At 39.7% G+C, this 24,493-nt stretch overlaps 1 protein-coding gene across 2 annotated transcripts in view; it reads left to right on the forward strand.

The window, feature by feature from the left end:
• The first annotated feature begins 7,709 nt into the window (after positions 1-7,709).
• Positions 7,710-24,493, forward strand: part of LOC109623979 (alpha-1,3-mannosyl-glycoprotein 4-beta-N-acetylglucosaminyltransferase C-like) — a 38,198-nt gene continuing 21,414 nt past the window's right edge. Inside the window, exons 1-2 of one of the 2 annotated variants that reach the window (XM_020078454.2) lie at positions 7,710-8,002; positions 11,514-11,605. The gene's annotated coding sequence lies outside the window, so the exon portion shown is untranslated. The remainder of the gene's footprint in view (positions 8,003-11,513; positions 11,606-24,493) is intronic. The other variant, XM_020078455.2, reaches the window with a different exon arrangement.

Genomic DNA, 24,493 nt, shown 5'->3' on the forward strand with positions numbered 1-24,493 from the left:
AAAAAAAAAGAGGCGTAAATACAAAGTAAGGTCTTTAACCTTTGCTTTAATATTAACACGTAGAAATATTCAAGAACCTTGAAACAGGTTTAAATTTCTCACATCCTTCCAGACGTGCAAATCCCTGTTAGTAACCCACTGTAACACTGTACTATTTTTAACATGTATTGATAATATAAATTAAGCCTGTTAAATGTCTTCTTGGTCCCACATATCAACAGTGGGTGGTTTATGGTAGTATCAAATCTGTGTATTCTAGAGTGTGAAACATGAAAAAGAAAGAGGAGAGAGCGTTTCTTGACTTTTTATGGGCCTGCTTTGATTTGTTCTTACAACCTGAGCATTGCTCATGTTCGCTTACCTCCCAAAAGTTGGCTTATTCTTTATTTTTCACAGACTCCCAACAGTGTTTAAGGGACTTTTTTGGTACTTCACATTCTGCTGTGACTGCATAGACGTTTTAAAGTGGATCTAAAAATATAGCCTTTGTAACAGTTGTCAAGATTTCAGGCTGTCAGTACAGCCTCTGCACTTGGATTGGAAAGAGAAGGCAAAGTGCCGAAGCGCCAGCATTTAAATTAACCTCCCTTTATGGTTCCTGGATGCCAGAGCACCTCGTGGATGATTCACATGTTCTTTCATGCATTAATTTATCCATCCATTCATTCAGTCAGTCAGGGACTGTAGGTTAGTCTGTTCTGTTAGATACCTGCAGTGGCTTGTCTGTGGACACCTGATTATTCACTCTTCCTCCTCCTCCGCTGTGCTGCTGTCAGTGTCAGCAGCTTCACCTTCATGACACCTCTTGTTTACTCATGCCGGCCATTTACATGAGATTTAAAAGCTCACTGTGCTCCATTCAGTAGGTAGGTATATACTGCCATACATGCTGCCGTGCATTCAAAATCCATCATTGTGAACATATAGCTGCTGGACTTCTTTTCTTTATAATCAGTATTATATAGTTTTTCCTATGACTCACATAAATAACCTTGAGTCTCCTTCATGAAATTATACCTCAAACACATGTTGCCTTTAAAACTTTGCTGGTACAATAACTAAAAATCAAAAAACATCTAGTACAAAGTGTATTTTGCGAGGAGATGAAAACCAGACACATTTCACCGCTGACGTAAATGCATTTTAAATGCCTGACTTTGGTCCAGCTGTTGTTCTAGATAGATCTTTATTCATTATTTCAGGAGCCATTCACGCCTTCATCTCAACTTCAAATTCTGCACCCCAAAAACCAACTTCACACCAAAGACAAAAGCAACAACAAATTTGTCGGAACAATAAATAATGAAGACAGATGAATAATAACTGCAAGGTGAATCAATTCCAATTCAAAGTTTCTGACAGGCTAATGGATTGAGCTGAGGTCGTGGTGTTGATGTAAAGCGCTGCCAGCCCGGCGGAGATGAGGAGAAAAATCTCCGTGCTGCTGCTATGATCCACTATGTTCTCCCTGTGATTGGAAATCTCATGATGTATGGAGGAGATGAGGTGAAGTATTGACTTTTTTACCTTGCACAATCAGCACTCTCATTGCAGGTCTCATATTAATCATTCATTGGTTTGGGTTTTGAATTAATTTTTATTTTCTTCATAGAAAAGGTAGATGAAATACTCAGCTCCTTTACTCACAACCCATAACGCAGTGTAGAAATCCTCAATTACAATTCAAAATCATATAAGTGATGAAAATATCATCTCTTAAATCTATCTCAAATATATGAAAAGTACAGTATCCTCTCTCATCCTGGAGAAAAAATTGGATCCTGTAACTAATACATGACTATATGAAATTAGCACATTGTTAATACTGATGCAACAACATGAAACCGGCTTTTTATCTTTGTAGCTGGTTAAGGTTGAGCCATTTTTAAATACTTAATGCTAAATAACACTGTTGCACATTTTTAGAAACATTTTCCAACCATTGATTTCATGAAATATTTGAGTTTTATTCTCTTAGACATCTTAACGGTGACATGGGGCCCTAAACACACACTATGTTAGGTAGAGGGTCACAAGTCAAATCGTCTGGGACCTGGTTCTGTATTAGAAGGTTGTAGCATATGTGGCTATGTAGGGATGAGCATAGTGTAATCAAGAAAAATCCAACAGGATATTAACCCAGGGAATATTCATTACCTCAGACCAATACTAATAACCATTAGGCATCCAGGTTCAGTATATTAAGAAGCAGGAGACGTGGTTACATCCAAAATAATGCTATATTAACAATGACACAATTTAAACTATTAAAAGAGTGGACACACACCACTTATAGGAAGGGGGGAATGATCCAGGGCTGAGGCTACTGGGGAAGAGAGGTATCCCAGGGAGAGTCACCCCTCACACACATACACACACACAATTGTGAAAAACCAGACGAGGGTTGTTTGGCACAGCACACAGGGAGGAGACACCTCCACCACCTTCAGCTTTCAACTCCTGCTACATATAAAGGATACACAAGCCAGTAGGGCTCCTCTATAATTTCATCAACAAACAAAAGTAAAGAAACAGTCCAAAACAATATTAATTTATATCATGTAAAATAAAACAGAACCTAATATACAACAACCACAACCACACATTAAACAAAACAAAAAAAACAAACCTAAATAACGAAGTCATAATGTGTGTGCAAATAAAAGAATATAAACCAAAATAGACAGGAAATAATAGAGACCCACATAGATTAGGTGGCCATGTTGCAATCCTAATCAAAATAAATGAATTAAAGAAATAAACGCCTCACACCAGAGCAGTGGCACGTGAGTAACACAGAAAAAGAAGGCGACAAACCCCACTCACATGTATGCTGTTAAAGGTTCAGTGTGGAAGATTTAGGTGAAAGGGATTTTTGGCAGTAATTGAAAATAAAATAATCCTTGTGATGTTTTTACTGGTGTGTTTCATCTAAATTAATATGAATTGTAGTTTTCTTTACCATAGAATGGACCTTTATATTTAAATACTTGTTATCTACATGGAGGGGGGTCCTCTCTGTGGAGGTAGCCATGTTGGGAAGGGGAGGGTGAGATGAGGAGTATTCAGCTGCAACTTCACCTCTAGATGTCACTAAATTCTACACACTGAACCTTTAAAAAGGCTCACACTTAACAAACACATGCTGACGTGACACTTTAAACGAGCCAAGGCAGAGTAAAGCAAAGTAAGTAAGCAAAACTAAGCAAAACAGCGAGGTAAAGCAAAACAGCAGCGCTCCTGCAGCGTGTGATGAAGAGCCGACACAGTTTTCCAGTGAAGCGGTCAAACTCCAACCCACGCTCACAGTCCCTAGGATCATGAGTGAACCTTAAATTAAATGCAATAGTGGAAACACAGTAAAAGTGGTACTACAGCGGGCTACATACCAATTACTCTGCAGCGTCCCTTAGCTCAGAGGGGAGGGAGGAGGAGAGGGGGCTTGCGGTCTGCAGCCATACTGTTACCGACAACAAAGCACCATAAACAGTCTGGTAAGTAATCACAAGGCAAAGGAAAGGTGAACACACCAACAGTGTCAGGGGACAGCTACAAGTATAGTGTCCCTGTACTGGTGATTGGCTGATAAAGCCGAGTAATCAACAGCACAAAACACTATTCTGCCACACATACAATGGAAATACTAAGCTAAACTAGAAAGGCACACTGAATGCATTCCTGCACCGAGGCCCAACAGCCCCCTTATGAAAACCCCATTTAAATTCACTAGATCCAGATTTGAATTTGTATCTGCACCAAATTTCACACACTCATAAATATCAGCCCCCTTAACATGCATGTTTTTCTCATCAAGCTACATCAATTATTCTCAGAGAAATCAACGAAAAATATTGAAACGCACCCTATCTCGCAATGTTGAAGAAAATATGTGGATCTGGATCTACACCAAAACTTAATGTGTTCTTTCTTGCATTATGCCCCAGCAAATATTATGGAAATGAGGTCAGTTGTTGCACAATCCTGCTAACTAATTAACAAACATCCAGAGCAACAAACTAGAATGACATGCCACAATCTGCACCAACATTTAATGGGTTCTTCCCTGAATCTCATCAAATCCTTTCTACTAAATCTCATGTAAACCGTTTTTGCGTGATCTTGATCACAAACAAACAAACAGTCAGGGTCCTTAGCGGAGGTTTTTAAAAGCACCTCAGAACTGTTCTTAAGTACAGAGCTTAAATCAATATAATGAGTTCCTTTTCATCATTGATTATATATGAAAGAAAGAGTGCACAATGGGAACAAGGTCAACAGAAAAGATGTTCAAAACTTGAGATTAGACTCATGTGTTACTAACCGTGGCTGTTACTTCTTCTCTATCTGGCCGCAAAGCTTACCCTGCACCAAGTTGTCATCATAGGTCTAACTTAGTTTGGCAGAATTCAATCTCTTTCCTTGTTTTCACCCTCCTGTGTCTGCAATATTCTTAAGTGTCATCTGTCATCAACCTCACAGCGCTACTTGAACTTTGGAAACAATTAATTAAGACTAATTCAGATTTTTCAGGCAGGAAAATCCATATTCATATTTCAGAGAGAAGAAGGTCATGCAGCACAATGTCAGGAGACCAGTAACCCGTGGATGTCTTTCAGCAGGACTTTGCATTGTCTCATCAATTTTCTATTGATTTATTCACTCATTCATTCTTTACTTGTCTACACATGAATATCTAAAGTACACACCATGCTCCTGATGTATAATTACATTCCCTTGTTGTATCAGCTGACTGCAGCTCATCATTATGGCTGCCAGAGGTTCCAGGTTGCTTCTCAGAGGAGCCGCCAGGGAACTTTTGGCTTTAATGAAGTCGCTCCGGCTTGTTAACATTTGCCAATTAGCACCAAACAGAAAGTCCAGCTGAAGCTGATGGGAATTTTATCAGGTCATAAACCAAAGTACTGAAATAATGACCCAGTAATGATGTGAGTAGAAATGTGAATGAAACGCAAAGGTTGTTTGGATTGATCCACTGGAGAAATGAAATGTGCAAACCAAATTTTCATTGCTATGGATAAATAATTTAGAGATTTCGTTTAAAAAAACATCCAGAGCAACAAACTAGAATGACATGCCTCTAGCGCCACATCAAGGTGGCGCTAGAGGGAAAGACAGGAGATCACCAATTTCATTAGGAATCATCTTGTGGGGACCGTGACTATCTGTACCACACTTACCAGAAAACCAAAATGGTGGAATTGACTGACTGATATTACCATTGAGAGTCATTTCTGTAGCATTGGTAAAAATTAAATTCTGGATTTCACTCTTCAATTCCTAAAACATAATAACTCAGTTGGTGTATTGTCCCTTTGTAGCCTCTTCAGACCACAATTAAAAACTGCAATAATATTTTAGAGTGTCATAAAGGTAGTTTATCACATGTTAGCCCATTAAATACAGACTGTATTCTCTTTACAGTCCACCTTATAATTTATTCAAGCCATACCTGCTCACTGATTAATTATATTCACTGGTTCCAGCTCATTTCATGTATGAAAATCATCAATTTTCCATCATTCTTGAAACTTAGATTAAATATTCTAACTAGAACACACAGGCAACAGAGAACCAATAACCCTTAAGTGTATTGATCAATCTTATGGTTTTAGAATTAGAACATTAACATTAATGGTGCTGCGCTCAGATCTAGTTGTGGATCCCGAGAGGGGAAATCTAACCAAAATGTTTCAAACAAGTTAAGTTTGAAGCTGAGGCCAATAAACAGACAGCAGACATAGAATCATATCAAATGTAACAAGACAATAAAATGACTCTTGGTCACAGCAGACTCTCTAGTTTCCAGTGAGAGCAGGACAGAATTTCCACCACTCCTCTTTAATTTCCTCCTCATATCAAAGCTGCTGCACTTGAATTGGGCTAATGCTTGCAGGAGTATTGTAGCAGCAGGGACTCAGTGTAAGGCTTGTGGTGTTACATGGTGTGATCTGAATGATTTAGGACTCTTACATTTTAAAACAGCTGCAGCACAGTTTCAGATACCCAAACATGACAACACCGAGAGCACTTCACGCCTTCAGCACGAGCGTCTCTGGTTCTGCCATTAATCGGTTTTTTCATGCCAAATTAGAGTGAATATCGCACGAGGACATGGCAGCATGGAGAATATATGTAATCTACATTTTAAGGAGCCTGAAGGCTAATTATAATTGCAAATTTGCAACTTGACTCCTGGCCCTCTTTCGGCACAGACCCAGTTTGAACTGATCATTAAAGGCTGGATCCACTCAAAATTCACAATCCTTAGATCTTCTTAGTGAGAGCAGCTTGGTGCTGTGTTGTTATTTTGATTTCTTACACAGTGCAGTATACTTTTACATTTGCTGTCTTCATGGAAGGGTTTTTTAATAAAAGTGGCTGAGGAGAAGAAGTAAAATATTAACTACCCCCACTGTATGATAGGACTCCAGCTCGTTATGAATTTAGGTTTTGTGTGGGAGGGGGGGGGCTTTTCATGTATGTTGTTTGCTCCATCACATAAAGTTTCAAGACTTTTGGATATATACATAAAATGAGATATATGTATAATTAAACCTGATTATCAGCAGACAGTAGCATTTACACTGTATACAGATAGATGACAAGACTGCCCTTCAAAAGTGAAACCAAAGCATGTTGATCGCCACCTGGTGGCTGGCTTCAGTATAGGTTATTGACCCCCACCTTCTCCATGTTAATGGATGGGACATGGAAACTGAAAAGTTAAAGTACACATTTCATTTTTCTTATTAATGGTTTCTGTCATGCTTCTTCTTATTACACTGATGTGTTTAAGTGCTCATTTTCCCTATTAGTTTTTTTTATTTGATCCTATAAAAATGGGTGGAAACATCATGATTAATTAATTAATAACCGTTCTCTTACACTTTTGGACAATCTCTCGTCAAACTCATTCATGGTTTTTTATTCAACTGTAAACATGAGAAGTAATTATGTGAGTGTTTCTTAGCATTGCATTTCAAAAATGATTGACTAGAAAATTTCTCTGCAGTTGCTGCTAGATTCTTCCATGCTCATGCACTGGTCACAGATATGACACTGACTTAGTTTGGTGAAACTTAAAAAAATCAAGAAGAAATTACCTCATGTTCTGATTCAGGGGTCTGACAACAGAGATAACAATACATATACAACTGCATTCACAACTTTATGTGTTACATTAACGCTCAGCTATATACCTGCATATGGGAAATACTCTGCATACTTTGAACACTTGCACATTGTACTACTCAGCTGTAATGCTCTTCCTATTTTTTTTACCATTAAAACATACTGTGTATATATGTTTAAATTTAAATTGATATTGTTACATTTTTATACTTTTCTTATCTGATATTTAGAGATGTCTGACATGCACCAACAACACCAAAACAAATTCCAATGTATGTGTACAAAACTTACTTGGCGATAAAAGCTAATAATTTTGTCTTCCCACTGTGGACCGAGATCCTTCAGAAAAAAAGGGACCTTGAAAGTGCATGAAGACGCTGTTGTGTTGTGCTCTGCAGCTAAACACCTTTAAACACTGCTGCGTTGTGCATCTGCCACTTTAAGGCAGACAATTCAAATTAAGAGGCAGTGGGTGCAGATACACTGTTTGTGACACCTTGTGGCGGAGAATGAGGGGGTAGCGGAGACGGAGAGAGAGGGAGAGGGGAGGCAACACTGGAGAGAGAGAGAGAGAGAGAGAGAGAGAGAGAGAGAGAGAGAGAGAGAGATCAAAGCAGAGGAAGAGACAGAGGAGGAGAAAGGAGGATGAGAGATAGCGGCTCTGCAGAGACAGCTCCCTCCCTGCCTCCCTTTGCAGCGACTGTTACTCCACTTTCTCTGAGAGCCGGTTATCTTCCCTCTGCGTGAGTCATGGAAGTGATTTAGGTGAGCGGAGCAGCGGGAGCAGCAGGAGCAGCAGGAGCAGCAGGAGGAAGCAACAGATCTGCCCGTGCGTCTGCGCTGTGGCCAGGTAAGCTCACCCTGCACCCCTCTGGGTGTCGTTTTCACTGCTCCTCTTCGCCTCCCCGTGAAGAGGAGCAAACAACTTCTGCGGAGTTTGCCTCTTGCTCAGCTCACCTCCTCTCCTCCTCACCGAACCGACAGCGCTCCAGCAGACTTCGTCCCTCTCATTCGGGCTGTCGGCGCACGGCTGGTGTGCGCTCGGGCGGGATGTACAGTGCAGACCGTGTGGAGTGTGGAAGCTGTGCTGGCAGTCTGAGCAGCGTTCACTGTCTGTGTATTGACAGGCGGCTCGCAGGGGCTGTGGGTTGGAAGAGGATGAGAGGGAGAGGAGGCAAATCTCTGCTTGAGGGACCAGGAGGGTACCAGCGTCAGCGATAATGATCCCGATCTGCATGAGAGAAAAGATAATCCTGCACAAGTAAGCCCTGGCTGCTTGTCGGATTTAACGCTGCATATGCACATTTTATTTGTTTGTTTCCATTTTTTATTTTTTTTTGGCCAATAAAGCCAAGGCAAAACGTGTTTTTCCTGTGCGTCAGGATGGACAGGGAGCTGGATGTGTCCCCGGTCGTCCCTCCGGGGGCCCCACAGGTCTGGGTGAACAGAAGTGTGAGGAGGCAGGTGATGAGAGATGTGTGGCTCAGCCCTCTTTGAGTGACAGCTGAGCTCTATCACAGCTTTTATCATGACTCAGCTTGTGACACAAATCCCCGTTCCCCTCAGCGATGTGGGAATAACCTGCCTGGATTAGAGTGATCTACTGTTGCTCCCCATCAGCCTCGATGTGTTTGTGTGGGGTTTGACCTATAATGGCAGCTAATGGCATCATATGTTATTTTCCCGAGAGGACACTGTCAAACGGGACACTGTCAGCTGACACATCCACTAGTAATATGGCAGTTGTTATTAATGTTAGTTCTCCTCATGACCCCCTCAAAACTACTACTGGCAGGAGTTCTGGACAAGAATTAATGGACTCTTTAAAATTAGAAATGACATTTATTGCCAACTGGATTTACCGTCAGCAAGGACCTCTATCACTCTCCATAAAGGACAACTGCTGACGGTATTTTCATCTTTGTTGGCCCATGATATTGCCCTAGACAAAGGCCTTGATTAAATGTACAAAATATGAGGGCCATCTGCTTGGTATTGATCTCAACCCCTTTCTCCACCTCTCTGTTGTCTCACAGCTTAAAAAATCCTTCTCATTGATTCGTCTGCTTCTCTTTACCTGCTTCTCCTCTGTTGTGATTGGTATAGATTTAACCCGGGGGAGTCGGTCAAGGAAAATGGCTTTTACCTGGATTGACCTTATCCATGTTCCTCTTGGAAAGAGAGAGGGCCGTGTTTATAGCTTCAACATGATGTTCTCTTTCCCTGTGTGACTCTTCAATACTTGAAGCAGCGTTTTTTTAAGACCTCATATTAAAGTTTCAGTGTTGCAGCTGGGCGAAAAAGCTCCCGGATCGATAAACAGGCATCAACAATTCAGGGGGGTAAGCAGTGCAGCCAGTTAACAAATGTAACAGCTTGAGTCAGGTTGACTTAAAAATCATTGTCTCGTTGTCAATGTCAAAACCACTGTGTGAACACAAGGCTGAACAGGGAGGTAAAGGCTTCAGAGAGTGCTTCTCTCAAGTTCTCAAAGGGAAACTAATTTTGACCAAATAGTCCAGATTTCACACCTTAGAATCTGCTCTCGCTCTTTCCAGCTGACACAGATATGACGACTGCAGGCAAAAGAAGCCACACCACGATCTTTAAATCTCTCTGGGTGAAAGATCTGCATCGTGAACATAGATTCTGGCTTCACATATTTTTGTGCTTCTAAAATTCATCACCGTCTTTTTTTCTACATCTTGAAATCCTACAAATCATTTTTGCGTACAACTGTTCTGATATGCTCAATCGCTATTAGCAGCAGTACTGAGCTTATTAAATGGGATCAGGTATGAGTCCCAATGTGACCACTAAACATTACATACAGTAATTCACTGTTTCTGTTTTCAGTCCAGTTATGGATGACCAACTTGTTCTTAGCTTCACAGATCCCTCCGTCCTCATGGTAACAAAATGCAAAATAATGAAATGACCTCTATGTATTAAGGGTTATTTACAGATTTACAGATTTATTCAGCAGAGAGCACTGGTTTTGGATCGATCCTATATATATCCTCTACATCCATGCAGCAAGATGAGAAGTGAACAGTTTCTTGCGCACAAAAATGCTGCCAGTGACCGCAGACCACACACACATCACATTTCCTTTTCAAATATAATATATTATATTTATATATTTTTTTTATGAATATTATTCAAAACTAAAAACACATTCATAATGAGACTGGGTTGTAGACTGAGTTCGAATCAACCTGGCTGTTAGTCAGCTTTAAGAAAAACCATGTTCATAGGGTTTCTTAAGGTAAAAGGTTCTGACTGAGTAAAACCAGCAAAATTACAACTATTGTTGTTCCTCCTGGTTATTTAAAAAAAAAATCGAAAAAATGGTCGAAAAGAACCCATTGACATAAACACTATAACAATGGAGAGTGTTTTCTTTTTTCTTTCCGGCTTTCATTTGTCTCGTCTGTCCCCTTTTCAGTTTTCCATCCGACAAAGTAAAGTGATTAAATGTGAAAAATATGGAAGGTGGGTGGACTGCCTACTTTGAAACAAGCAAGAAAAGTCTGCATGGCCATCTGCTCACAGAAGAATTTTATTTTAATCAGGGCTGTAGCCTCCCTCCTGCAATTTAGCATCTTGTGTTAAGAGCGAGCAGAACGCTCCGTACAACATGTTGGTAACAGCAAATCCAAGCTGAAATCCAAGCGTGGCTTTGTTGCCATAAACAGATGCTGCATTCCACAAACCGTGTGAAGTTTGCTGCAGGTTGATCTGTATCACACTTACACAAGGAGACTTGTTTTATTTTAGATTTTCTAACTCTCTTACAAAACGGAAACATCGCTGAATGGTACATTTTAAAAAGACAGCATCAAACCAAATCCAATCAATATTTAAATGTTTTATTTGTGTTTATATGTGTTAAATACGAGTTAATACACTCTTGCGAAAAAGGCTTATGTGCAATCAATGATTTACACTGAAAGTTTGATTAAGAAAAAATACAAATTCAGGATAAATAGTTTTGTGCAACTTTTCCAGTGAAAAAACCCAAAATAGAGTGTACATATATGGTTGTAAGTCACTCCATACAACAGCATTTGGGACACACTTAATTGAAAATGCACAAATATTCTGCTGGGCTTGCCTGCATTTGGAATGGAAGAGAACAGTGTTGTAGATCCAGTCGATAATGAGCCTGTTTTTTCTGTCTAAACACAGATGTAGGGAAAGAACTGGAGGGTGCTCTGTTTGTGAGAAGCTGATCTGGAGTCTGCTGAACATGCAGTCCTCCGTACTCTCTATTGGCCGTGCCGTTCATTAGGAGATGTGTGGGTGAAAATGCATCACAGTCTTTTGAATTATAAAAACTAAATGCATCATTTCCTCAGGCTGTCTCACTTCACCATTAGGAGTCCATGCCAATCTACACAGCGAACCGAAGAATCCCCACAATCAACATTCCACCTGATTGCGTCAGCAGGTAAGAGTTTTAGATTGAAAAAGAAAGACATTCTCAGCATTTTCTCACATTTTAGTCAAATTAGTTGTGATTGCACATTTTAATTATTGCCACCAGAACAACAGCAGCAGCCCCACTTATCAGTGTGACATCATTTCACCCAAATTCAACACGTCTCTTCTCATAAATGTGTCCACAAACACACTTTGTGCTAAAAGGGTGAGTTACGCAATGATTATGGAGGAAGAGACGAGATTCCTTCCAATGTAATTTGTTGAAACTGTAATCATCTATTTCTTTACCAGTGATTCTGACCTAACTGAGGTGAAGGAGTAAATGTTTTTATTTTTCAAAAGGAAGGTTACAGAGACCTAAGTTTGTTGGAAAATTAGTAGATCTAACAGCAACAGGGTATTTGTGCATCTAAACAGCTGCTCCTGCTCCAGACAGCTCGTCCACTGCTACTTTCATGAGAGAGAGAGACCAGGAACAGTTGTGTAACCATCATATATATTCCTCAATTCATTTACCTTCCATCATGCTTCAAACTCTTCACTCTAGCCAATGTTGTCATTTCTCTACTATTTCTCTGATGTTCTCCAGTACACGTAGCATCTATTATACTTCTGTTCGTCCTGGGAGAGGGATCCCTCACATGTGGCTCTCTTTGAGGATTTTCATTCTTTTTTTCCCTGTTAAAAGGTTTTATTTGGTAGTTTCTCCTTACTCTTGTTGAGGGTTAAGAACAGAGGGTGTCACACCTTGTTAAAGCCCTATGAGACAAATTGTGATTTGTCAATATGGGCTATACAAATACAATTTGATTGATTGATAAATACATTTGATTGATATTTCAGCTCTGTCAGAATGGTTGTTATAATGAAAATAATTACAATAATCTTCAGCTGTACCTTGTCTTCATCAGGCGTTTCAGCCTTTTAATCGAAATAAAATTAAAAGCTGAACCTGAAGGTACACTGAGGCTAAAGGTAAATCTGACTGGCTACTGGCTTGTATGGTAGTGCTATGAGAACCATGTGGATCAGACATCATTACCTCTGTGCCTTTTTTTAACCTAAACTAAATACCTCCTCTAATCGGCAGCAGAGTCAAAAGCTGCCCTATTTAAGTAACTGCATAAAATGTGGTTGCAATAAGAGTAAGATAAAAAAGGAATAAAGGAGTTAAAACAACACAGTAGTACCAGAGTTACAAATCACATGTTAGAAATGCTTTACTATAAAAATTTGTTTTAAGCAGTGATTTAAGGAAACTAGTTACTACGGTTTGACCAAGGCATGTATTAAGTACATTGCAATAGTCCATACAGAAAAGACAAATGCATATATTAGCTTCTAAGTCAGGATGAAATAGAACCGATTTAATTTTGGAAATATTTGTTAGATGGAAGTAGCAGGATTTAATGATTTCATTAACCGGTGTTTTAAAATTCAGTTGGGAATCGAATGGGACACGTAGATTTTTAGCTGTGGTTTTAATATTGGTTGCCAGGGGACCAAGACATGGTAGGAGTTTGCCTTCTGGCTGATGATTATTATTTCAGATTTATAAAATTTTAACTGCAGGAAGTTAAGTGACATCCATACCGCAATGGCAGTTCGGCACTCTGTTGGGACAGTCCCGTGGCTGACGTTGTCTGACTTAAAAGACAGGTGAAATTGGGTATCATTGGCATAGGAATGATAGTATATCCCATTAAAATGGCTGATGACGTTTCCTAATGGGAGCATGTAAAGTCAAAATATGATGGGACCAAGAATAGAACCTTGTGGCACCCTGCACATCAGTGGAGCTGAGGACGAGATGCTATTGCCGATGGGAATATTTAGACACTGTAAGTGTTTGTTATGTTTAGTTCTCACCCTATTTTTTATTACTACCTACTTTAAACTTTAAAAACCTTCTTCTTCTCTAGTAGCAACAGCGAGTGAACATGTTGCAAGTTCTCAGGTTAAGATGTGAATGCGTGGAGAACACTATAGCTTAGTTGTTGCATGAAAAGGCTGGAGCTGTTCTTTAATTGTCAGACTGTTGATTTGCTGTAAGTGGAACATTACGAGTGTAAACTCAATTTGTTTCAAACACAAAAATATGTGGTTACCCTGATGAAGATCATCGTACAAAGCACTTACAGCATCACAGGAAATAACAGCAGCTTTTTTGACTGTTATTATTGAGCACACATCAGGTCCAAAGTAAGACACTAATACCTGTGCTCCAATGGATAACAGTAGCAGTGAATAAAACAAGCTTACCAGCGCTACCTGTGGAAAGAGTTCTGGAGCCCTGGAAAGATATCTGGGCTTCGGTGCATGACTGAAAGCTGCTCAAAAGTCTAATAATATTAAACTCTGAACAAGTCTGAACTTTTATTTTGAAGTGCAGGGTGAGGGTTAAAGGAAGACAATATGTTTGTGGTCTCTTGTAGATCAGCTTTTTATTTCCAATGTGTTTCAAAACTTCGCTCTGAACTTTGTTTGATCTGCGTCTAACTTTTGAGGAGGAAGGAATGCAGCAGTCCCACAAGGCTCAATTATCCCAGACTGATAACAACCTGGTAAGACTGGAGGCCCGGGAAGGGAACAGGAACTAAAGGGGAGACGGAGATGGTCGGATTATCGTAGATTGCCTAATATCACCTGGCCTCTGATCAAAATACTGTGTTGGCAGGCGGAGCACATAATCCTCTTGATTTCTCTTGTTGATGCCAAAAACTGCTGGTGCTGTTTGGATGGCTGTGCATGGAGAGACTGCTCCTAATGGAAACACTAGTACTACTGTAATTAGAAATCTGAAGGCATGGATCACATTACAAGAAAAAAGCACAAGTTAGGTTCATTATTTATAGATTTATTTTCGATATTGACTACATTTCTCAGTGCTTTGTATTACATTTTAATGCCAAATCCATTCTTACAAATGGTGGATGTTCTCTTCCATAGAGACGTTTGCTGGACAAATGTTCTTCTTTCATCATCTTTTTCTCTTCTGAAGTGCAGCTGGCTGCAATGAGCCTGATCACAGTTCTCAGGAATGTAATTAGAATTTTTGCTCAAGGACATTTTAACAATTTCTCTCAAAGTAAAAGACAAATTGGAGAGAAGTGTTTAAAAGAAATTATGATAATTTTGCCACATTAAGATTTGCACTTAGTCACAAATGTGCTACATCTAGACATCAATGTTTTTAAAAATATATATTTTTAGACTTCAGAATGTATGTTGTTGTTTTTTTGAGCAGTTTTTAGGTATTAGTTTGTCACCAGAAAAGATGAATAGAACAGAGACAGTGGGTCCTTGAATCTGAAAATAGCGGATGTCTGCACAGAGGAGCCCACACATGATGATCAGTGTTTCCCTTTTACACTTAGAGGACACTTAAACCTTGTTGCGACAAGAGACAAATATAACTCTGCTGTAGCTTCTCTCTCAGATAAAAACAGTCTGTTGGGCCAGTCATGAGGCCTTGAGAAAATACATCTTGTCCTCAAAATCAGAATGTGCAATCAAACATGTCCTTATGTCCTCTGTTAAAACACTATGAGCTCATATTGAATTCTTTTTTCTTTTGCTGCTGGTACAGATGCATTCAGTGGTAACACAGTCAATAAAACCTGACAGAACATATTGTTTGCAACCCTCTCAGCTGCCTGTTTGTTTAAATTCAGCCTGAACAACACCGACATTTGAATGTTTTGACAACAGTTTAAAACAGGTAGGAAAAGAAGGGTGGTCATTGAGCGCATACGTCTGCCAAGGCTGATCAACATATTGCATTTGTATAGGAACTGGAAAAAGAAATCCTGTATCTTCTCATTAATCTGGATCTGATTCAAAATGCAGTAGGCTCTTCCTTGGGTCATGTTCTACCCCTCTACAAAATGTCATGGAAATTGGTTGTGTAATTGTTGAATTACCTGCTGACAGACATAGGACAATACAAATCATAACATTCCTGGGAGGTGGCTTTGCTTTCACAAGGTAGTTGACAAGTTCAGATATTTCAGATATTTCATGCACCTAGCTTCTTTCTTTCTGGCACAGTCTACTAACATTTTATATCCCAATGCACATCTCCACCCTCCTCTCATCATAACTGTCTGTAAAGGGGCTTGGGTTTGCCACTGAAGGCACAAATTCACTCACCAAAAAATACTAGTTTTACTCTTGTGGTATTATCAAAACAAAATATGATATTCAGTTATTTTATCATTACTGATATTTATGATGTTTGGAGAAGTGTCTATGATACCACAGCAAATCGTCGCTGCTGCACTGTGATGCTTCTCCTGACTGAAGGTTCACTTTGAGATATTTAAATGGTGATATATGATGAGATCAAATATGGAATGAGGTGAACGTATCTAATGACTCAAATATTCGATTTCACCTCTGTTGGCAGAAGTAATTATGACTAAGTCACATGAGGCGAGAAGAAACACTGAGGAGAAAGTGCTGCTCAAACTAAAGTCACCGTTGTGTTCACTTCTTTGTTAAATTGAATAATTGTTATGCCTCCGTGCTCGTGACAGCCAAGAATGACCTGCTTAAATTTTGGTGATCACAGGTCAGAGGTTAATGTCACTGTGACCTCACAAATTGTTCAGGTGAACGTGATATCTCAAGATCAGTATTTAGATCTGCAATGGCTGACAGAGGCATGCAGCAGCGATTTAAATTTAGAACAAAATTATGTATCAGAGTTTTCAGCTTACAGTGATACTGGATGTTGGGGCAGGGCAATGCACAGCCACTCTACAGCATAAGCTAATGGGACATTGTTTAAATTTGGAAAAGCAATTTTTTTTCCAATGGAGGAGCAGAGAATATTTTTCTGTAATCTGTAATGTATTTATCACAAGTGTCAGTTTATATACTGTCCAAGCTGTTGTTGGACAGCAAGAAAATGATAAACCAGTCAGTGATAGAACTAATTACTGCCAGAAAAGTAAATGTAATGTATAGCTGTGGCAGTTCAGCAACATTAATACATATAAATAAATGATAAGCAGTAATATGATTGATGAGCAATAACCAAATTAGCTACTTAACAATTCAGTATTCACTGGATGTTTGGATTTGTCACGGGAGGGACAATCAGATGGGAGCTTATCAAACCACCGTTTGATAAGTGAACCGTGAAGAGCACACCCGTCAAAATTCTCAACACATGCTTTGTTCTGCGCTTGTGATGGGATGGTGATTCAGATCAGGGATTATTTAACTAATTAGCAGGGATATTCTCCTCTTTTTGACACAAACCGAAGCCCCTCAGTGATTGGATCAGATAGGCGTTTGACATTCAGAGCTTGGTTCCCCGGCTCCTTTTCGTAAATCCACGAGAGGATTTCATCATAGTCTGCCAGCCTGCTACTCAGCTCTCACATTCTGTTTTCTTCCTTTTTCCATTTCTACCCTGCAGTTGTACTCTGCTGTAGCAGCCCTGCTCTGGTCCAACTATTGTTATGCTACAGTGTCATCATCCTTTTGTCTTCAGTTGGAATACTGAGCAGGATCACATGGGCCTGATTTCCATGCGTGTTTCATTTGTGATGCAGGTGTAGTGCGGCAGATGCTGGTAGCGGAGTGATAAGATTCCAGCAGTGGTGAATGTTACAGAGAGGCAGGCAGAGGCAAAAAACCAACTACTCTCCTGTGCTGAAAGTCTCTTCCTCCTTCTCGCTGCTCTCTGTCAGGACGTCTGCACCTCTCTGCACTCCTCCATGACTTAAGAAGTATTAGGATTATCCTTTAAACTGACAGTAAACGTACTAAATGTGCAGTATAGGGGAACATTGTTTTGATAAAAATCACCTCTATGTTTATCTTCGAAATATTCATGTGTTTTGCCGATCTGTTTGTTGAGAATTCACATTCTAACTACATACATCCTGATATCCGGTTCTTTAAGTGACACGAGACACAAATTAACATAATGCACTTTATGTGTACTTGATGTGAGCGATGAGTCAGATATGCAGTTATATGATCTAACAGAGAGGTAGTGTATCACCTTTGTTGTGAGTGTTCTGTTTCTGTTGGAGCAGACATTGAAGTGATTGATTGAATTGATTATATCAAATTAATTAAAAGCAAGATCATAAAAATAGCACCACAGTGTCACATTATGATATAATATTTATTATAATATCACATTAGTGTTAATGTTCGATTCAAATTAAAGCACCATCATGGTCATGTTTTGCTTTTGTAAAAATGTATACTGTGGGAACTATCTAAGTAAAAAGTACACCTTACAAGATTACTCCCTGACCATTACATAGACCCCTACGAGACGTTAGCTTATGTTCGTTGCTAATGGGACAGTAACTTCACATTCATCACACATTCTGTATCAACTGTCTTCAAACCAGCTCCCCTTATTGGAACAATAGCTAATGAGCCCTGATAGCTTCCTCCTGTTGGCCACAGAAACCGCAATAGTGTCAGGACAGCCTGATATTGATCAGTGATATCAGTGAATTGCGCAGTGTCATACAAACCAAAAGGTCTGCTCCACAGTTGTTTTTATATGTGAGTAGAAAGAACATTTGGAATTATTCCAGATCTGCTTTGTAATTCAGACTAAGCGGAGAGCTGGGGATTGAGGATTTCTTCTACAATTTCCCCTGTGTAGTGTTAATGTGCTGATGACGTCCCTGCCAGCAGCGTTTAAATATGCACTAAATCTGCTGACTTCTCCTACCACTCCATTGGAGTGAAACATAAAGAACTGCTCAGTTTCAAAGAGACTTATTACAGCAGCAGACAGGTTTCATCTGTCAGCTTTAGCAGACATGCATTATATAAAGCATATTCTACTTAAACTGACAGGGACTGGTGTGTTAGCTGTATTCAATCTTTTTTTTTTTTTGACTTGTCTCGTGTAAAATGAAAGTTTGAGTCCTCTCAATTTTAAAAATGTCCCAGGAGACAGCTGCATTGTACACAGCTCCCCAAGTCTTAATAAGCTCAGCCAGTCTGCTCTGAAGGTGACAGGACTGCCAGACGCACCCTCTTTTGGAGGATCCAGTTTTACAGTTTCCTGACGGAGCCCTTTGATTACAGAGGATGGCGGCAACGTGCGAAAAAAAGTACCCCCGAGTTTTTCCTAATTGGACAGTTTCTGGCTGACCTCTTTCTTGGAACTACTTGAATGTTGAGGTAAAGAAACACCCAAGAGATTGTAAAAAGCTCATGTTTGGAATTGTTAAAATGATTGTTCTTGTGCCAGATGTGTTGGAAGGCATCCAGTTGTATTATAGCAGGTCTCAGCAAAACAAAGCTGAGTGAGAAAAAGTTGACCACATAAACAATATTTTAGGATGAGAAAAATGGGAAAATTATCAATGTAAATATGATGTCAGTGTTTTGGACTGTTGGCTCACAACAAGAAGGTTGTGGGCTTGAACCTCGGCCAGTCAGAGCCTTTCTGTGTAAGGTTTGCATGCTCTCCCTGTGTCTGGGACGTCGGTGTTCTCCAGGGAGTCCAGCCTCCTTCCACAATCCAAAGACATGAGGTCAGGTTAACTGGTGACTCAGGCGTTGGACCTGTGATACACTGCCGACCTGTCGAGGGTGTACCCCGCCTCTCGCCCAATGTGGCCTGGGATCGATCTCAGCTCCCCACCCCTAAAAGATGAGAAGTATAGATAATGAGTGATTGGAGGTTTTTCCTTTGACTAACCAAAACCCAATACAGATCTCAATGTTATTACAAAGTCTGGGTGCAGTGTGGAGCTGGTGTGGAGGCGAGTGTGCTCCTGAGCAACCACACAGGCATGAAAAGACAAAACTTTCAAAACCACAAGCAAAGATGGAGCAGAGCTTTGCAGGTGTAGGATTACGAAAAAAATACCAAACAGCTAAACTGATTCCTGGGAAATTTTGTGGAGAGGGGTTTCACAAAAAAGAATCCATTAGATCAGGGGGTGGATCCAGGATTTATTTTTTCACTTAAGATAAGAGATAAGATTGACTTTATTCATCCCACACTGGGGAAATTTAAGAAGGGCATTAGGATAGAGACAAATAAAAATATAGAAATGAAATAAAATAAATAAGATCTAGTGAATTTAAAAGTGATTTTTTAAGGGGAGTGTTGGGTCTTGGCGGAGGTGTGTGCTCTCTCAGTGTCTTCTTAGTTGTTGTCATTGCATTGAGTTAAACAATATATAGGCAGTTTCTGCTCCTGGCTCATCATTGTGTTTTAAATGTTTCTTACAGTTAAAGAATACTAATCCTGTTATTCGTTGTTATTTTATTCTGACAACGTACCCATGCTCCTGTTGGTGTTTCCAAAAGGTGGAGAGGTCAGATCAAACCACAAAATTTAAAAAAGGTTATGTTGAGCAGCACACACATAAAATACTTATCGTTACAGCTGAGGGTTCACTATCTGGCATGGGAACCTGGGCGTGTTTGTGCGTGGGAAGCCAGTGAGGAATTGCTTCATTGTTGCTGTGTAAGCGTCTTCCACTGGTCCGTTGGGTGTCTGCATGGAGGTGGATGCTGTCTGTTAGTAGTTAGCAGGATTATGCAAACAAGTGCTTGGTGGATTTCAAGGAAACTTGGTGGAAGGATGGGGTATCAGTCAGGAAAGAGCCCACAAAACTTTGGTCTGGATCCAGGTCAGGGGATGGGAATTTTTTGACATCACAAGATAGGGCTTTTTGCAACATTTCTGTTGATGTCTCAGAGAATAATTCATTGATCTTGATAAAAAAAATCACATTTTCATGTGGTTTCACAAGAGGACCGTCGGACCTTGGCAGTGGTATGCCCTCTCTGAGTGCTCTTCTATTTAAGACATGTCTTTGTTAAGCCGGTTCTGTTCAGTTTGACCAGATTTTGGGACGAACACTCACTTTTGTACTCATTGGTTTTGGGTAGATTTCAAATCTGTTTCAGATCAGGTCTGTGATGCACGCTGATCAGTGGTATCACGTCTCCTGCCTTCCCTGACCCAAAGTGGGGGGGATAGTCTTGAACGCAGCACAGGCAGAAGTGTCTTTGGACAAGACAGATGTCGGTTCCAATTGTACAATCAAAGTGAAAAACATAATACATCAAACATCAAACATATCATTATGATTTCAGTGAGAAAATGAGATTTGATCAGCTAACCTTCTACATGCAGGCAAAAGTCAGATAAATGTGGTAGGTGAATAAAAAGAGGGACATGAGCGGAGTATTGACTTCAGGAACAAAATTAGAATTGATCTGTTCAGCAGAGGGAAGATAGTTTACACTTCCTGCAGTGAATTGTTATGCTGGTAGACAGAGTAAACCTCTGGCAGAGTCAGCCTCATTATTCCTGCAGGCATGCAGTCCTCAGATTGGAAATGAGCATGACATCAGATGGCCAAAAAAAATCTTAATTGATGGGGCTGAGGTTGGTGTGGAGGTCCTTCTCCAGTGTCACATTCTCTTCTCATCAAAACAGCTTGCACAGTGAGCTGCTGCTGCTGCTGCCGCCGCTCTTACCCTTGAAAGAGATTCAACAAACAAAGTGAAGAATGCTTTTTTCTCTCCAGCACATCCGTATCTCCACTTTAAAGGCTGGAAAATCAAAGTGTTAGACTGAGCACTGTCCTTGGCTCCTCATTTTTAGAACACAAATCAATGTATATAAACGGCATTACGTTTGTTTTCTGCAGCAGAGCAGATTACTGGAGCTAATAATGTTCTCGCTGACAGAAAATGTAATAAGTTGCACAAATTAAAATGTTGCACTAAATTGGCTGGTGCCATGGCACTGTGCACTAATATATTCCAGATAATTAAATACCACTTGTACAGTGCTGCCTTATCAATTAATTGCTCATGTTTTACATTATCTTGCAATTGATTTAAAATATTGAGCTAAGTTTTGAATAATGGAACAATTTATCAAGTGCCCTTGTACATGTTGTGATCTTTTCACTGTCTGTGTATTTTGTGAAGCATGGCATGTTGTTTTTATCTTTGAGGATCATTGTGAACTTCTTGGATAAAATAAGTCTTTCCCCTTTCCCTATATCCCTAAGTCGTATTTCCTTTATTGAATCCAGTTAAATCTGATTTGTCAATTCAATCTCATCTAATCCAATCCATTTCAATTTACCCAATTTCTATTGAAACAGATAAGTTTTAATGTGACATTTCCAAAATGTAAATGTGCATTTTGTAATATTTAATAATATATTTAAGATCTGACATGATTTTGACAGAAAGAGAGAAAGACATCAAGTTAGACAATAGAAAATTGTACCTTAAAGTCTAGTTTATAGGCTGAGTTTTCTCCCTCTGCTGAGGAACACAAACAATATGTGTCTGAAAGCTTCAGAAAAACCCATATGTCCCTGTGCCTTGGCAAAGTAATGTCGTATAGATGCCTGTAGTTTACCGACTTGCAGAGTCTGTCCTCAAAACGTTCCTCTATTGTTAATATGTTTCCTTGTCTTATGGACGTCTTGCTTAAACTATTGGCTACACTGCCCCCCAGGATTTCTGGTATATGTAAGCCTTCACAGGAGTACTAAGAGTATGCACAGAGCGCCCTGTCCATCTCTGTATTTGCATATAACATGAGTTTTAACTCTTCTTTGCCTCACAGCTTTTAAGAGTATGAGCTTGAAGGTGAATATATCAACATACATTCTTAAAAAATCAAGATCAAGTATAAAATATAGAAGATAAGATATAAGATAAGTACTATTATAATATAATATTCCATAAGTTCAAGTGTTCTATTGAAAATAAACAAGGATAACACTGCAAGTACAAACTTCTAAAGCACAACAAGACATAACCAGACTCTAACCAGAAGGTTGGAGGTTCAATCCCAGTCTTCCCCATTTCGATTGCCGAAGTGTCCTTGGGCAAGATACTGAAAATTGCCCCTTCTCATAGAGAAAGGTGCCGCACATAGATGCATACAGTGCATCTATGGGTGAATGTAAATCTGTACTGTAAAGTGCCTTAGTGGTCATCAAGACTATATAAATACAGACCATTTACCATTTACAGGAGAAACCAGGACAGACTGAACAGACTTGCTACGGGCAAGTCAGAGGCTGGAAGTGCTGCCAGCCTGAGTAACAGTGAAGTGGTAAAAGATTGAAGCATTACTCATCAAGTGACTGTTATTTACATCATAGTGAGATATTACAGAAAAATACAAGTGTGGGTTGTACTCCAGACAAGGCAAAACTGTGCAGAAACAGGACGCCATCCAAGAGCAAGTCAGCCTCTTGCTCTCCTGATTGATGAGCATTCTGGGAAGCATCATTTAAAGTCCCGGTGATCTCCAGAGGATTTATTAGCATCCTATTATGTTCATCTTATAGTAGCAGCTTCACTTGTACACTCTTGGCAGGCAGCTGAGGAATGATGGTTTCGCTAGCATGCACTCTCGGGCTACATTCACAACATGGGCTTTCAGGCTTGGTTACAAATTACCTGGTTTTTCTTTCCTGCGGAGCACAGTTCCTGTCTTTGCCTGGGTGTTATAAATATCTGATATCAATATGAGCCGACAGTAGCGTCCACAAGCGTTCAGAGGATAAAAAAAGCTGCCATGCTGTAACTGCTGACAAATTTACACCCAAGTTGGTTATAACCAAAGTTATGACCACATCTCATATGCAAGATGTATGAAGAGCTATGAAATGTAGATATACACATTTGCATATTGAAGACAAATTGTAGGAAAACTATAATGTATGATGAATTTAGCAATCTTTAGCACTGCCTTCAAAATGTTAGGAGCTGCACTGTATGTTGACCCGAGAAGATGAAAAACAAAGCAGGAACGTTTCGTTCATTTTATCAGATGTTTAAATACTGCACAACAGAGAACGATATAATTACAGCACTTGTGAAAGTAAACGATAGAATTACAGCATTCAAGTTACTAAGTCCTCCACCACCAATGAGTGTTTACTTGTATTTGTCCAATAAGGGGTGTTGCCAGATTAAGTCTGTCTGCTTTTCTTCTCCCTGCTGTGCCAATGCAACGGTCCTATTCAAAATAAGTAAAGGGACTTTATTTTTCTTCACCACACAATTTCTTACAGTTCTGTGTTTAAGAGTTTCCCTGATTTCTTTGGAATACATGGTCAAAACCTGCATATGCTGCTCATGGGTAGTAAAGTATTTTTTTCTTTGACTAGGATGAGGCTTTGGTAGGAAGACACTTACCGTGACCATGTCAACATGCAACATTGTTGACTAATATGTAGAAAAGAGTAATGATAACACTTGGAGAAATTAAATCCAGGAAGTTTGGACGGTGGTTCAAGGTGGTCTGTGCTGGGTGCACGGCTGAGGGCAGTGACTGATGGTTTATTTTCTGAATACAGGCAGCACTTTACTGTGGATCAATCACTTTCATACTTTCACTATAGTCCTGGTTTATAATCAAAGCAGACATGGAAATCTCACTTCCTACAGTATGGGCTCTTCAGTCATGAGCATGAGCTTTCCTCATCTTTAACCAGTGCTTCTTGTGTGTATGCCAACTTGCGCCACTCATTATATTCAAAAGACATGAGGGCCAAAGATAAATAAGAGCCCACATCCTTCATGTTCAGGTAGCTTACCTTCTGGGCAAAGTTATAAAGTAACTCAAAGTGCTCAATTACGTCCAAAGTCCTGTTTCCTTTAAATGTAGCTTTTGTCATAAGTATTTCTTACATTCGTCTCTGTGCTTTTACATCATCATTCTGTTCTCCTGCTGCTTCATATCATTACCGTCTTATGACACTGTAACACAACATGTGAATCAAGGCGTCCTCAGCTTTAGTGTGAACGGAGCTTGGTTTTCCTCAATTATGGTATTTCTGAATCATCATTTCTTGGAAAAAAAAGATGAAAGTGACGGAGTGAGCTTCTGAGCAGAGCTTTG

Source organism: Paralichthys olivaceus, chromosome 7, assembly GCF_024713975.1.
Source record: "Paralichthys olivaceus isolate ysfri-2021 chromosome 7, ASM2471397v2, whole genome shotgun sequence".
In the NCBI taxonomy this organism is placed as follows: Eukaryota; Metazoa; Chordata; class Actinopteri; order Pleuronectiformes; family Paralichthyidae; genus Paralichthys; species Paralichthys olivaceus.